Genomic DNA, 15,850 nt, shown 5'->3' with positions numbered 1-15,850 from the left:
TTTTGAAGACTTGGTGGGTTCCAAATTCCAACCAAGCTGCCTCTGTCTGAAGTTAAAATGGTTCACGGATTTCAGAAGAAAACTTTTTCAGTGCAATCCTCTAGAACAAGGGCTCTCCTTTTAGTCAGTCAAGTATCAGCCATCTTTCTTGGAGGAAGCATACGAGATTATTGGGGTCCCCTTCAAAATTAATTGGGTCCTCTACTTTGGAAGTTTCAAACTTATCTGACCTCCACCCATCCCCTTGACCCCCTGAAACCTTGGTCCACAACAAAGAAGAAAACCGATCCGCGGCAAGATGGCTGGAGTTGCCCAGAATCACACGGATAGTGGCAGATTCCAGGATAAAGTTTGGGCAAGATGGACCTCTAGATGTCTTAGGCATCAAAAAGTTTGCTTGCCACCTACCAACACTTGAGTCCCCAGAATGCAAATAAAATGCAATGCAAAACCACAGAATAATCATGAAGGAGGGATGATGACTATTATTTAGATTTCAACTCTCAAACTCTTGACAGTCTTTGATCTTCTTTGCACACGCATTTAACTAACACAGGAACTGCTGAGCCCCAGCTAAAATCCAGGATTTTTGTTTCCTCGTCCATGACTATTCCTACCACAGTCCACTGCCTCTCACCCTCCCTGGCTGTCACACCTGTCACTATTCCCAGTCAAGGTGCTGGCAAGACAGCAATTTTGTATCCTGCCATGTTCCTGGCACAGGTGGCTTTCCCTCTTTCATTACAGTACAACAAAGCAGGTTTCCTCCAGGCAGTCCCCCCAGACTTCAGAGGAATGTCCTTTTTGTAACCTACTGTGGCCCTTTCCCTGGCACTGGACTTCCTAATTAGCAGAAATAACACTAGAACCCAATTCTTACTGGAAAAACTGTTGCCCTCTCAGTTTCTTTATGGTGAGCCCCTTTCTCACCTCCTCCTGTAAATTTGCAGGGGATGGAAGAGAGATAAATAGCACATCAGAGACCCCGAGCAACTGGCCCGTCAACAAGATTAGGTCTCTGCACTTTGCAATAGAAATAGTGAGTAAGGAAGAGGTAAATAAAAATTTTCAAGTGGCTCACTCAAAAATGTCAACATCATTTTTCTCTCCCTCCACTGAAGCCTACGGGACATGGGGACGGTCTGACTGGGAGCAGGTGCAAAGCCCGTCCGGGTCTCCCAGAGCAGCTGGATCCCAGACGGGGTAGGGGGAGAATAAATGATCCTTCTAAACCCTCCGTGATGTTAGGCAACCAGAGAAAGGGCAGGTGAAAAGAAGCTTGAAGTCCGGACTTCTGAGACGATGTCACCCTTTGAAGCTCCTTTCAAGTACAAAGCATGGGGGCTCAAATGATTCTGACACGGGCAAGGAAATAAGTATTTACAATCACACACCCCAGGAGGCGTCCAGCAGAGCGAGTGTTGCGACTCTTCTATCCCCCACCTCCAGCCTCAAAGCACTGAACCATCGAAAATCCAAATAATTAAAGCCCCTCCGACTTCGGTGGGACTTCCAGGATACTCTTTTGTCGCTAGGTAACGAAAGAAAAGGCACAGCCAATGTGGTCTGACCGATGAATCAGAGTTTGTCGCTAGAGGACCCAGGGAAGGTTTCGGCTCCTTCCCTGCTCTTACCTGGACAGCAGGTGGGGGGATGGAGCCAGGTGTCTCCACTAAGCGCCGGAACCTGCCGCTTTTTCCGAGAAGTTAGTGACAGCTCTTGAGTCTAACCGTTAAGCACTGGGATCCAATTTGGCGCAATCCCTACCTGGATGACCTTGGGCAAGATGGTATCTTCTCAAACTCCAATTCCTCGCGTGTAGGATGGGCAGGATAAGGGTGCCTACCGCACAGGGTTAGTGGTGGCCGGAAGAGAATCTGAAGAGGCAGGAGGACCGCTGAACACACACGAGTTCTTGAATGTTCCCTGCTTAAACGTTGCCTACTGTTACCTGCCTTCTTCCCTCCAAATCCAACGGCGCCGATTCTGTCAGCATCGACCTGACAACCTAACAGCCTGTCGATCGGTCAAGTCAGCAAAAACAATCAGTCAAGCGTCTTGCTTGACATTTAGTGGATGGAAATTGACTTTTCCCTCTCGTGTTTCAAGGCATGATGTCATCTAGCTCTAGTTTTCAAATCCGTGATGCTGGCTGAGATCAGATGGGATAATTCATCTGACAACACTTTGCGGTGGTCGGGGGTTGGGCGGTGGAGCTTGGAGTTGATGGTGTGTGCCAGGAACTGTGCCTGGAAAGGACAGGCAAGAACAGTGGTCCGGCTGAGCGAGGTTGCGTGATAAGACCGCACTCCCCAGGCATCTTCCCAGGCCTGAGGATCAAGGCCTCACAGGTCACTGTGTTTTCCTTATAATTATAATATCTATTTTTTTTTAAGATTTATGTATTTATTTTAGAGAGAGACTGAGAGAGAGCACATGTACAGGTGTGCATGTGTATGGGGGGAGGGGGCGAAGGGAGAGGGAGAGAGAGTATCACAGCAGACTTCCTGTTGAGCACAGAGCCTGACTTAGGGCTCCATCCCACCACCCTGAGATCATGACCTGAGTTGATATCCACAGTCAGATGCTTAACTCACTGAGCCATCCAGGTACCCCTATACTGTGGAATTCTTGGTTTCTGCTTCAGACCACTGGTCTGTGCTACTTTTGGGGCACATCTCTGTGCAGCTGGAGGAGCTGTTGAGGAAAACTAAAGGAAATTTGTGAGTTTTGTGAAGCCTTTGTAGGCCGGAGCTCCCATCACACTGAGGGTGAGGTGCCCCAGGCTGGTCACGAGGACAAAGCACAAAGGAAGGCAATGTACAAAAGGTCTGAATCCTTAGATAATTATGAAGAGCATTGGGGTGAGAATGAATTATATGATTAGAAATTATTTTCCAAGTACAGAATTTCACAAGTATTTCTGCTAAATGTTAATCCAATGGGCTGAGCTTGAAAGTTAGGTTGATTTGGAATCTGGCTGGGTCATCTGCAACTCCATGGCTTTAAGCAAAGGAATTATTCACTAAACCTTAGTTGCTACATCTATTAAATAAGAAAATGGTGCCTACCTCAAGGAATTATTGTGAAGTTGCTGGATGTCAAAATTAGCTCAACTATCTTAGCTATCTTAGATCGTACTCCAATACAGTTATAGCCAAAAAAATAAATACAGGTATAAATGTTTTATTTTATCTTATTTAAAGATTTTATTTATTTATTTGACAGACAGATCACAAGTAGGCAGAGAGGCAGGCAAAGAGAGAGGAGGAAGCCGACTCCCTGCTGAGCAGAGAGCCCCATGTGGGGGTCGATCCCAGGACCCTGGAATCATGACCTGAGCCGAAAGCAGAGGCTTTAACCCACTGAGCCACCCAGGTGCCCCATTAATGTTTTAAATAATCATAAAATACCTTAATGTGATTTAGGGTGCCTTTCAAATGTATTACGTACACCAGAGGATGGACTCTAGTGCAGTCATCAAGGATGTGAATGGTGTTTGTCTCTGTCTATTGACACGAAAAGGATGCTTAGACCAACTGAAAGAAAAGCAAAAGACAATATATTTAGTATATTTAGCCTCTGATTCTTAGCCACTAGTCTCAAGACTTTTACATACAGACATTGCAGTAGCTTGCTATCTTCATTCCGCACCACCTCCGACCTCTCTTGACATGGTAGTTTATCAGAAATTTAAATATGATCACATTACTGCCCTACTTAAAACAAAGTAGGGGTTCCCGCAAGTGGCTGAGTTGCCTCAGCAACCTCTCTACCCGTAATCTCTTCTTTCTACCCCCTGTCCCCCATCATTGTTCCAGGAACTTCTATACCTTTGCCTGGGATGTTATTCCTCTTGGTCAACTTATAAACTCTTACTCATCTTTCCAATATCCACTGATAAATTTCCATTGGGATGTCTTCCTTTTTTTTTCTTTTTTTAAGATTTTCTTAAAATCTTAAAATCTAAAAGAGAGAGAGGGAGAGAGAGAAAACACAAGCAGGGGGAGCAGCAGGCAGAGGGAGAGGGAGAAGTAGGCTCCTTACTGAGCAGAGAGCCCAATGCGGGACTCAGTTCCAAAACCCTAGGATCATGACCTGAGCTGAAGGCAAATGTTTAACCAACGGAGTCACCCAGGCGCCCCACTGTGAAGTTTTCCTAAATTGATTCTTCTCCCCTCCACCATATTTCAGTTCTCATATCTCACTCCAAAAGAATTAGGGACTTATTTCTCTGAATCCATGTACATCCATTTCTGTAACACCTACATCAATGTCCTTCATTAATTGGGCTACAAATTTGCTTCTCTTATTAAACTAGGGATTTCTTTTTTAAAAAATATTTTATTTATTTATTTTAGAAAGAGAGAGAGAGTGTGTGCACGTGGTGGGGGAGGGGCAGGACAGACAGAGAAGGAGAGAGAGTTCCAAGCAGAAAGCAGACTCTGCCTGAAGTGTGGAGTTGGATGCGAGGCTTGATCCCACAGCCATGAGATCATGACCCAAGGTGAAACCAAGAGTCAGATGCTTTACAGACTGTGCCACTCAGGTGCCCCTCAACTAAGAATTTCTTGATATTACAAGATCAAAATACTGTATTCCCTGTATTTAGTCAATGTTCAATAAATGTTTGTTGAATGAATGAATGAATCCATGAATGCATGAATGAATTTTAACTGACTTCCAGAGCTGAAATAAATGTTGGAGGTCATTCATTTTATTTCCCTCTCCATCACATTTGCAGAAGAAAAAAAAAAAGAATTAGTAACACTCAAAGGGTTGAGACTTTCAAAAGATGACCACTTACCAGTTTATTCTGTAAGCATTTATGAAGCGCCTACTGTGTGTTGGCACTCTTTCACTGTTCATAACAGTGAACACAATAGACCATAATAGCCTCTACCTTTATGGAGCTGACATTTTAGTAGGGAGACAGAATACATACATACAAACCTAAGTCACTCACATGGTAGTGATGAGTGCCATGGGGAAAGGAGAGCAGGTTAAAGGCCATCAGGAGTGCTATGAGCTAGGGCAGATAGTATTTTGAAGAGGGTGGTCAGGGTAGGTCACTTAACAAGATGACATTTGTGTAAGAGCATGAAGGATTTGTGAGAATGAGCCATGGGGATATGGGTGGGAGATGACCCAGGGAGAAGGACCAGCCAGTGATGAATCCTGTTGGGAAATGGACCTAAAGAATAGCCGAGAGGCCCAGGGTCCATGGCAGAGTGAGTGGAGGGAAGGTAGAGAGAGGTGGATCAGAGACCAGAGGTGGGTCGGGTGGGGAGGGGAGAGGAAGGCAGGAGGTAGAATAGGCTGGACCTTGTAGGTCATGTTAAAGATTTTTGGTTTTACTCTGAATGAAGTGGGACCTTTGGAATCCTCTATGGAAAGGCATGGCATAGTCTGAATTATGTTTTAAAATGTTATACTGGCCAGTAAGTATAGACAGGAGGAGGACAGGGAACATAGAGGGATCCCAGTTAGGAGACTATAGACAGTAATACAGGGCAGAGAAGGAGACAATCTAGACCAGATGATTGTACTGGGGTGATGTAAAGGGGTTAAAATATATTTATGTATAGTTTTACATATGTTCATGTAGAGATATGAATATATGTATACACACACATATATATGATTATCTAGATGATAGAATCAACAGAATTTCTACCCAACAGAATGTGCAATAAGAACACTCAGAGACTGTGTGTTTCAGGTCCTTCTTAGGCCCTGGTAAGTTCTTTATGTGAATTATCTCAATTCTCTACACACTTCAAGAGCTAGGACAAATTAGGGTCTCCTCACTGCATGCCATCAAACATTCAATTATACTTCAGTATTTCTCTGAGCACATTTTGCTTTAATTCACAGGCTTGGGGACAACAGATCTCAATGATCTGTTGTTGGCTTGGACTATGGAGTCATAAGGGGTGTTACATAAATTTCCTCATGCCCAAAATGGGGTTAGAAACTAATAGCTACCATTTGGCGAGTGCCCATGCATTGCCCTCTTAAACCTCCCAACGGGGCACCTAGTGGCTCCTTCAGCTAAGCATCTTACTCCTGATCTCATCTCAAGTCTTGATCTCAGGATGGTGAGTTCAAGCCCCACATTTATGCCCATCTGTGGGCGTACCCAGCCATCAAGCCCTCCATGCCCAGCATGGGGCCTATTTAAAAAAACAACACACACAAAAAAACCTTCCCACAAAGCATGGAGTGCACACTGTTTCTCCCACGTTTTACAGATGAGGCAACACGGGAGAGGCCAGATTAAGTAATTACCCCCAAGTTACCCAGGTAGCAAGTGACAAAGTGGAGATCTGTCCCGGGGTCTCTCTGATTTTCAGCCCTTTCCTTCTGTGCCTTTCCAGGAACTCTGAGGGGGGAGTCAGAGGATGGAAGATGATAAGGAGACGATGCAGGTGAAATTCTACAGAAACGAGAAGAAAGGACCCCTTTGAAAGTAGTTCTAAGGAAATGTAAGTTTTTATTCTAACTCTAAGGTTGCTGTTGCTGCCACTGTCCCCGGAGGGGAGGAACTGATGGATGGATATGCTTACAGAGTGATGTAGTCCTTTCAAATCAACGAGAATATTTTTCTTCCCATTTTCTCATTGAGCTGATCTACAAACAGTTGACCAAACCAAGGGTCCAATCAAATTCAGCTGTCTGTTCTTCCTTACTCCTCTTTGTCTACCCTCTGTCAGGCCTTCAGGATTTTTGTCAGTCTGTTTGTCTGTTTGACTTGAATCAGCTCCACTCCTTTACAGACTCTACTCACAAATCCCAGGGCACCCATCACATTATTGTGGAGTGCTAAAGAATGCATATAAATAATACACTGGAATCTGAAGCAATTTCTCGATCCCCCCCAAAGTCTCTAGAAAAAAAAAAATTCCTTCTGACCATGTACATCTGGACCCCATATGGACCAAGGGAATGATGCTCACAGCTCAGACCTAGCAGCGCAAAGCACAACCAAAGAAAGAACATGACAGCAGGACCGAATTGGGCTCACTATTGCCCCAGCACCACGAACTTGGCTCGAGTAAGGGGACGGACCCATAGCTGTGATCACTCCCCTCGGGGGTCAAGACCATGTCCTCTACCATTCTAAGGGGAGAACACCAATCCTCTTCACCATCACCAACCAGCTGTCCCTCTCACAAGCGTGTATGCAGTGGCCGCCCAGTGTGGTCACCATCTGCAGTGATGGTGACTATCGTCTGCTGCCATCACCCATGGAGTCTGTGCTGGGCAAGATACCCCAGAGGGGTGGAAAAGGAGGAGTGGAGTGGACAGTGGGACATCTGGGAACCCTTCTCTTTTCACATCATGGCCATCTGAGCAGCCCCAGGTCCTACCTGTGAATCCCTCCAGCCTACTTCAGAATGCTGTGGGTCAAGAGCCAGAGACCTAGAAGGAGGGTGAGAGAAGAAAGATGCTTTACCATCAACACCACACCATGCCGTGCCTGTGTTTATGCATGGGGGGATATTGAGGGTGACCTGATGATTTGGGCAGTGGAGCTTTGGAAAGGTCTGAAATTCTGCCCCCTGCCTTTCATTGACTCACTCTGAGGAATTTCACCTGGGAGAAACATTTCAGATTACGTCAGTTGTCAATAAAGAGATGACGATGATCAGATAATACGCTGAACTGTGCTGTTAGGAGGTCAGGCCAGAGTGCGGGATTCTTACAGAGGCAGAGGAACTGGGAGTATTTAGCTCACTTGCTTTCCTTTCACATTTCTGGGGTGTGGGGGGTAGCGATGAGGGTGGGTATTTAGCCCAGTAGACAATACAGGAGGTAGCAAGCATCACAGAGACTCTCGAAGGTGAACAGAGAAAGTGACTTTAATTCCAGGGGGAAAAGCTGAGAGTCTGGCTCTCTTCCTGTCTTAACTCTATCTGATTAAAACTCAAACTCTTTCTTCTTTGAGGCAGACGGCAGGGAAAGGACATTTCACTGTTAATAAACTTAGGAGACGAGCTGAGGCTCGCGGTGTATAAACCCTGGCCTTTAAGGATGGCTCTTTGCTGTCATGGAAGACGCTTCTAAGTTTTTCCTGGGCCTTGTGTTTTTCAGGTTGAATTTGTTTCCCACTACCTTAAGAAGGAAATCTTGAACTGCAGATTGCTAGTTTGAGACCTCTTCAATTGCTAATTTAACTTACAAAGTCAGAAACTATTTATCCCAGTGAAAGCCTTGGGTTCTCTACTAATCCTGATTGTTGATAGAGAACCAGTAAGCCACAAGAGGCAGGAGGCAGCGGATGGACTGTGACATCCCAGGAGGGTAGCACCTCCTTCTCTAAATATTTCGATCAACAACCAGCCATAGGCCACAGTGTGATGTAATCATGTTGGAAGTTTCAGACAGATGGCTAAGATGTTTCTGTGCACAATATAATCCTCCTCTCACCCCCTTCCCACCAAATATATTTATTTGCTATCAGACTAAGCATATTGAGATGAATAAACTACTCTTTTTTTTTTTTTTTTCTTTCTCTCTGGGACACTTTTACCCCTTTTGGCCCTGAGTTTCAGGGATAAGAACTTGCAGAAATGATAAGTCCGGAAAGGCAGCTTTTCAACCTATCAGTATACCCAATAAGCCAACCGATATAAAGCAAGAGGGCACCAAGAGCTTCGTTAACCATGATGAGACAATCTCAGAAACAGATTCCGCTCAAGTTCAAATTCAGTACAGATGGAGATTTTAAAAATAACGTGGCCTGGGAAGTAGAATGGTCTTAGTTGACCCAACTCCAAAGCGAAAGCCATGATCTGGCCCAAATTTTAAAAATAGAAAACTGTCCAATAATAATAATAATATCTTGCTGGGAAAGACTTTTTATCTTCCCTCGGTCAGGAAAAAAATAGAACGTAAAGATTTTCCCAGTGTCTCCAGCCCCACACTGGGAGCCCTGGGTCTTTACTAGTTCATTCCTAAACTCTGCGTGGGTGTGAATGGCCATGGGTAAACTATGTCAGGAAGGGACTATGGTAGTTGCAGATGTAGAGGCAGTAGAAGGTAGTTCAAAGTCAAGGGCACAGGGTTGGGTTAGGACCCTGTGAATAGGATCCTTTCCAGAACTACTTACTTGAACAACCTGCCATATTTTGGCACTAGGTCCCTCCAGCCCTGTGAGGGGTCCATCCATGAGGGCTGACTTATTCTACAAAATTCAGCTTTGTGAGGTCTTTCTCTGGAAATCTCTTCTTTTTTCCGGTTGAATCAACAACTCAGCCTGTCCTTTGTACCCCTTCCTCTGTCTCAGCCTCTGCCTCCTGGAGGGGAATTCATGTTTGACTCATTGTCTTGAACACTTGCTTGTGAGTTCTCTGAATTCAGAGACCTTTTCCTTATTATGTCTGTGTTCCACATGACGTCAAGCTGTTGTAGGCACAGTGAATGCTTACTGAATTGGATTAGATAAGGATGGATTTGAGCTGCATTGAGAATTAGATTCCCCTCTTCAGTGGTTTCATAAAAGAAATGCTAGAGTGGTGACATTTGCTTAACCTGAGTTAGATCAAGGATCCGAGATGCCCTCTGGCTATACCTAAAACCTTAAACTAAAGTGAACCTTTCAACCAACTGAGACCTCATAGGCCCATATACCCCAAACCGACAGGGGATGGTTCAAAATTGACTGCAAATAAAACCCAGGGACATTTCAAGGTCAAACCCTTGATAAATGTGAGACTCAATTAACAGCATGTTAAAGATTTTGTTTCCTCTTTTACCCACACCTTGTCAGGAGTGTGGTGAGGAATCGCTGAGATAATTTTGAAAGTTCTAGCTAGTTGCACAAAGTACTCTTTCAGTTGCTAATGATCTTTCCTTAAATGAAACTGAAATTGGCTAAAGAGATGATCTCAGTGCATTTCATGCCTGACCTCTCAGGGGGCTAACAGAAATGTTATGGTTTGGGAGGCTCTGGAACCTGGTGATAGTTAAGCATTCAGACTATGGAGCCAGACTGACCTGGGTTCAAATCCTGAATCTGCCACATAAAAGTAAAGTATTTAACCTTTCTGTTTCTTTCTCTGTAAGATGGAATTATGTGGAATAAATCATTTAACCCAGGACCCAGCGTGCAGTAAGACTTTAATACGTGGTGGTTATCATTGTTACTACTGTCTCCTACCAGAGATTCCCAAGCAAGTTGATGAGCCCAGGTAATTCCCTGAGCATTTTTATTCATCACCACTTCCTGAGCAAACTCTCATCCTCTTGACTCCTGGTATGATACTTGCAGTCCATAAATAATACAATTTGTACTTAGCATCTTGGCTACTAGGTCAGGGTTTGGTTTGGTTTTGTTTTCCACTACTTGGAATGTGATTAGGACTTTTTGTAGGGAAATAATTAGAGAAGACCAGTTGGTTCATAAGGGAATTGAAGGGTTATCATTTTAAAAGATCTAATTTTCATTTTAAAAGATCTAATTTCTGCCTTGTTTGGCAATGGCATTAACTCAACGCTCAACACACACAGCAAAGCAGGTTCAGAATGGGGTGACCAGATGCCGGAGATACAAGCGTCCAACTACATGTCGAGGTCATTCTGCTTTGTGTTACACCAGTTACAATAAAGTTAGGACATGTCTCTGTGGATAGCAGGTAGCAAACATATATTTCTAGACAATAAAGTCTAGAGAGGACAGATGGAAGCAATAGCTAAATTCCCAAAAGACCTCACCAGAAATGAAAAGGCACAGGGTTAGTGTGTTTGCCTGGTTTGGATAATTCTTTTGAGATGTAGATTACACTTACCTTGAGCCTTACACTTAGCCAGACCTGACAGACTATGAGAGAAATAGAAGACACGATGGGGCAGCTGCCGTCTAAATAACTCTATGAAATCCCTGTAAACATCCACAAAACCCAGTACATATGGGAATGCTTGATTACTGGCAAGATGCAGCCACCATCACAGTCATCTGGTTCATCAAAATTGTCAACTAGGGTCCCACATAACATCAGGAAAAATATACTCTCCAAATAACCAGATAATGTCCTCACTGGCTAAGTAGATAATACAAGTACAGACACTGTGCTTGCTTGAACATCCGTTTTCAATTCTTTAGGGTAAACATAAGAGTGGAATGGTGCGGTCTATGTTTAACTTCTGGAGAAACCACCAAGCTGTTCACATTAGCCAGCTAAACACAAAATTATTAATTTCTTTTTATAGACTCTTTTCCACAGCAGCTGCACTGTTTTTACACTCCCATCAGCAATATATTAGCATTCTAATTCTCCATCCCCTTACCAACCTTGTTGTTTTGTATCATCTATCTATCTATCTTCATCATCTATCTGTGTATTTGTGTATTTATTTTTATTGTGTATTTATTGTGTATTTATGTTTATTATTTGTTTGTTTATTTAAATTTATTACAGCTATCCTGGTTGGTGTTAAGTAGTACCACACTGTGGATTTTGAGTCACATATCCAACTAATGATTTTCAGCATTTTTTGTGTGTATTTGATTATCTTCTTTAGAAAAATGTCCATTGCTGGATTTCTAATTGGGTTGTCTTTTGGCAGCTGAATTGTAGGAGTTCTTAAGACATTCTGGACATTAAACTTGCATCAGATACATCATTTGTGAATATTTTCTCCCATTCTATAGGTTGTCTTTTCACTTTCTTGATGTCATAAACGTTTTTTTTTTATTTTGATGACATCCAATTTATCTAGTCTTTCTTTCGTCTTGTGTGCATTGGGTATCATATTTAAGAATCCAATGCCTGAGATCAAGATCAAAGATTCATGCCTTCTTCTAAGAGTTATATGGCACTAGCTCTTATATGCAGGCCACTGATCCATTTTGAGCTGAAGATTTGTATATGGCCTGAGGCAGAAGTTCAAATTCACTCTCTTACACATGGATAAACACTTATGCAAGCAACATTTGCTAAAGAGAGTATTGTTTCCCCATAGAATGGTTTGGCCACCCTTGTTGAAAGTCAGATGGGATATGTGGGCTTATTTCTGAACTCTCAAACCTATTTAATTGATCTCTATGTCTATCCTTATGCCATCGACACACTTTTTTTGATGACTGTAGTTTTGTAGTGTTTTGAAAACCAGGACATAAAAGTTTTCTAAATTTGATCTTTTTTTTTTTCCCCCCAAAATCACTTCGGCTATTTCAAGCCCCTTGCAATTCCATATGAATTTGGGGGATCATTTTTTTTCCATTTCTGTAGAAAATGAAGTTGAAATTTTGATAAGATTGAATTGACTCTACAGATTACTTTGGGTAATACAGACATCTTAAAAATATTAAGTCTTCCATGAACACAGGATGTCTTTCCCTTTATTTAGTTTTTCTTAATTTTCAACAGTATTTTATACTTTTCAGTGTATGTCTTTCACTTCCTTGGTTAAATTTATCCCTCAGTATTTTCTTCTTTTTGATGCTATTATAAATAGAATTTAAAAATTAATTTCCATTTCAGTTCTCCTTTGGTTACTATTTGCATGAAGTATCTTTTTCTATCCCTTTACCGGCAACCTATTTGTGTCTTGGGATCTAAAATAAGTCTCTTATAGGGGCACCTGGGTGGCTCAGTGGGTTAAGCCTCTGCCTTTGGCTTGAGTCATGATCTCAGAGTCCTCGAATCGAGCCCCGCCTCGGGCTCTCTGCTCAGCATGGAGCCTGCTTTCCCCTCTCTCTCTCTGCCTGCCTCTCTGCCTAGTTGTGATCTCTGTCAAATAAATAAATAAAATCTTTTAAAAAATAAAACAAGTCTCTTAAAGACAGAACATAGTTGAATCATATTTTTTAAGTCTATTCTACCAGTCTCTGACTTTTGATGGAGGAATTTAATCCATTTACATTGAAAGTTGTTATTGATAAAATATAATAGGCCTTTGTCATTTGGATACATGTTTTCTATATGTCTTATCCTCTTTATGTCTTTCATTTTCTCCATTATTGCTTCCCTTGGGTTTAGCTAATTTTTTCATAAAGTACCATTTTGACTCCCTTCTCATTTCCTTTTGTGTTTATTTTTATAGATATATAAGTGGTTATCATGGTGATCAAGTTTTATATCTTTAATTTATAACAATCTACCTTGAAATTATTCCAGCTTAGCTTTAATTGCAAACAAAAACTCCATTCCTATGTACCACAATTTCCCTTTATGTTGTTGTCACAAATTACATCTGTATATATGGTGTGCCCAACAATATAGATTTATAGCTGTTTTATGCTATTGTCTTTTAAGTCATATAGGAAACAAAAAGTCATTTCAAATAAAAAATGTAATACCTGTTTTATATTTACCTGTGTAGTAACCCTTACAGTAGATGTTCATTTCTTTATGTGGTTTTGAGTTACTGTCTGGTGTTTTTTCTTTCAACCTGCAGGAATCTTTTTAGGCTTTCTCATAGGATGTGTCAACTGGAAAAAAAACTCAACTTTTGTTTATCTGACTATGCCCTGATGTCTCCTTCATTTCTGAAACGTGGTTTTGCTGTATATAAAATTATTGATGGACAGGGTTATTTTGTTCTTTCAGTACATTAATCATGTCATTCCATTGCCTTCTGGCCTCCAGGACTTCTGATGAGGAATCAGCTGCCAATAAGCTGACCTTATTGATAGTCCCTAGTCCATGATGATTGGTTATCTCTCTCTCTCTTTTTTAACATTAGTACGGGTATTTTATTTTAATTTTTTAAAGTTTTATTTATTTATTTGACAGAGAGAGAGAGATAGGACAAGTAGGCAGAGAGGCAGGCAGAGAGAGAGGGGGAAGCAGGCTCCCCACGGAGCAGAGAGCCCGATGCGGGGCTCGATCCCAGGACCCTGAGACCATGTCCTGAGCTGAAGGCAGAGGCTTAACCCACTGAGCCACCCAGGCGCCCCAGATTGGCTCTCTCTTGTGTCAAGATTCTCTCTCTATATTTAGGGTCCAGATTGATTATAACATACATTGACGGAGTTCTCTCTGAGTTTACTTAACTTAGAATCTGTTGAGCTTCTTGTATTTGTACATAGATTCGTGCCTTTCATCAAATTTTCATCAGCAAAGTTTCAGTCATTATTCCTTCAAATATTCTTTCTGCCCCTTTCTGTCTCGCTTTTATTTTGAGACACTCTTAAGGCATAGATAGGGTCTCCGTAGACCCTCTCGTTCTGCTTACTTTCTTCTCCACTTTTTCTTTTACTGGATAATTTCAATTATCTTGGCTTCATGTTCACTGAGTCTTTCTTTAGCGTGCTCTAATTACTTCTTGAAATCTGTGATCATTAATTTCATGTGTCATCCTGACTGGGCCAAGATATGCCCAGCTCTTCAACCAGACATTATTTCTGGGGATATCTGTGAGAGTGTTTCTGGAAGAGAATAGCATTTGAATCGATGAACTGATTAAAGCAGATGATTCTCCCCCTGTGTGGGTTGGCACCATTAAAAGAACAAAAAGGTGGGAAAGTTTAGATTGCCCTGTCCTTGGCTGTTGAGCTGGGACATCAATCTTTCTCCTGCCTTTGGTGCTCCTGATTCTCAGGCCTGGCATCTACACTATCAGTTCTCTAGCTCTCAGGCCTTCAACTACACAACTGGCTTTTCTCAGTCTCCAGCTTGTACACCACCAATCATGAGACTTCTCAGCCTCCATCATTGCATGAACCATTATGTTGTTACACATATGTACTGCTTCTCTAGAGAACCCCCACTAATAAAAAAAAAGACTCTAATCAAAGTCATTTTACTTGTCAGCTCCTTTTAAAAATTTCTATGCCTTTCCTGATATACTCATTTTGTTTTTATATTGTTTTCCTGATTTCTTCTAGGTCTTAGTCCATGATTTCCTACAGCTACTTGAAAATAATTAAGACACTTGACTTAAAGTCTTTGTGTAGTAAGTCCAATGACTGTGCTTCCTCAAATATTGTATCTGTTAGTTTTTTTCCTACAAATGGGCCAGCATTTTCTGTTTCTTTGTATGCTTTATAATTTTTTGCCAAAACTGTAATATTTGAATGTATAATATTGTAACCTTTGAAATCAGAATTTCTCCCTTCCTCAGGATATAGTCTTTTTGATTATTGGAGGTTTCAGTCATTTGTTTCTTTAGTGATTCTTTCAAGTTGTTTTTACAAAGACTGTGTTCTTTGTTGTGTATGGACCCTGAAATTTCTGTTCTTTGAGCTAGAGTTCAGCTAGGGTTTTTATAGAGATTTTCTTGAATACCAGGAGCTAAAACAAACACAAACCAAAACTTAACAAAACCAAACATAAACCAAGACCCCCATCCCCACATCTTCTGGTCTTGCAGATGGCTCTGTGCCAACACAGTCTTTTGACACTTACCCACACTCTTTCAGAACTCTGCATCAGCCTTCATTTCCTGCTTGCACTGAGCCTAGGTGTTAACTAAAGTTGAATTTTAGGAGTACCTTAGGTCTTTTCTGAGCATACATCCTACCTTCAACTTGAAATGTTTACTGAGCTGGGGAAGAGGTAGAATAAGGGCAAAAACAACAACAAAACCACAAAACTTTCCCACCATTTTTAAATTGCCTTTTTTCTTTTTTTTTTTTAAGATTTTATTTACTTATTTGATAGCAAGAGAAGGAGCAGGCACAAGCAGAGGGAGCAGCAGAAGCAGGATCCCCACTGAGCAGGGAGGCTGATGGGGGACTAGACGCTTAATCAGCTGAGCCACCCAGGTGCCCCTAAATTGCCTTTTTCTTGATTCAGCCTTCACGTGGTTCAGTAAAACTCTGAGAGTTTTCCAGAATTTTGTCAAAGTTGGTTCTGGCACTTCCGCTTGCTTTTCTGTGTTTCTGTAGAGGGATGCAAAC

This window comes from Lontra canadensis, unplaced genomic scaffold (genome assembly GCF_010015895.1).
Source record: "Lontra canadensis isolate GAN:19392208 unplaced genomic scaffold, GSC_riverotter_1.0 scaffold120, whole genome shotgun sequence".
NCBI classification, from domain to species: Eukaryota; Metazoa; Chordata; class Mammalia; order Carnivora; family Mustelidae; genus Lontra; species Lontra canadensis.
This window is presented reverse-complemented; position numbering follows the sequence as displayed.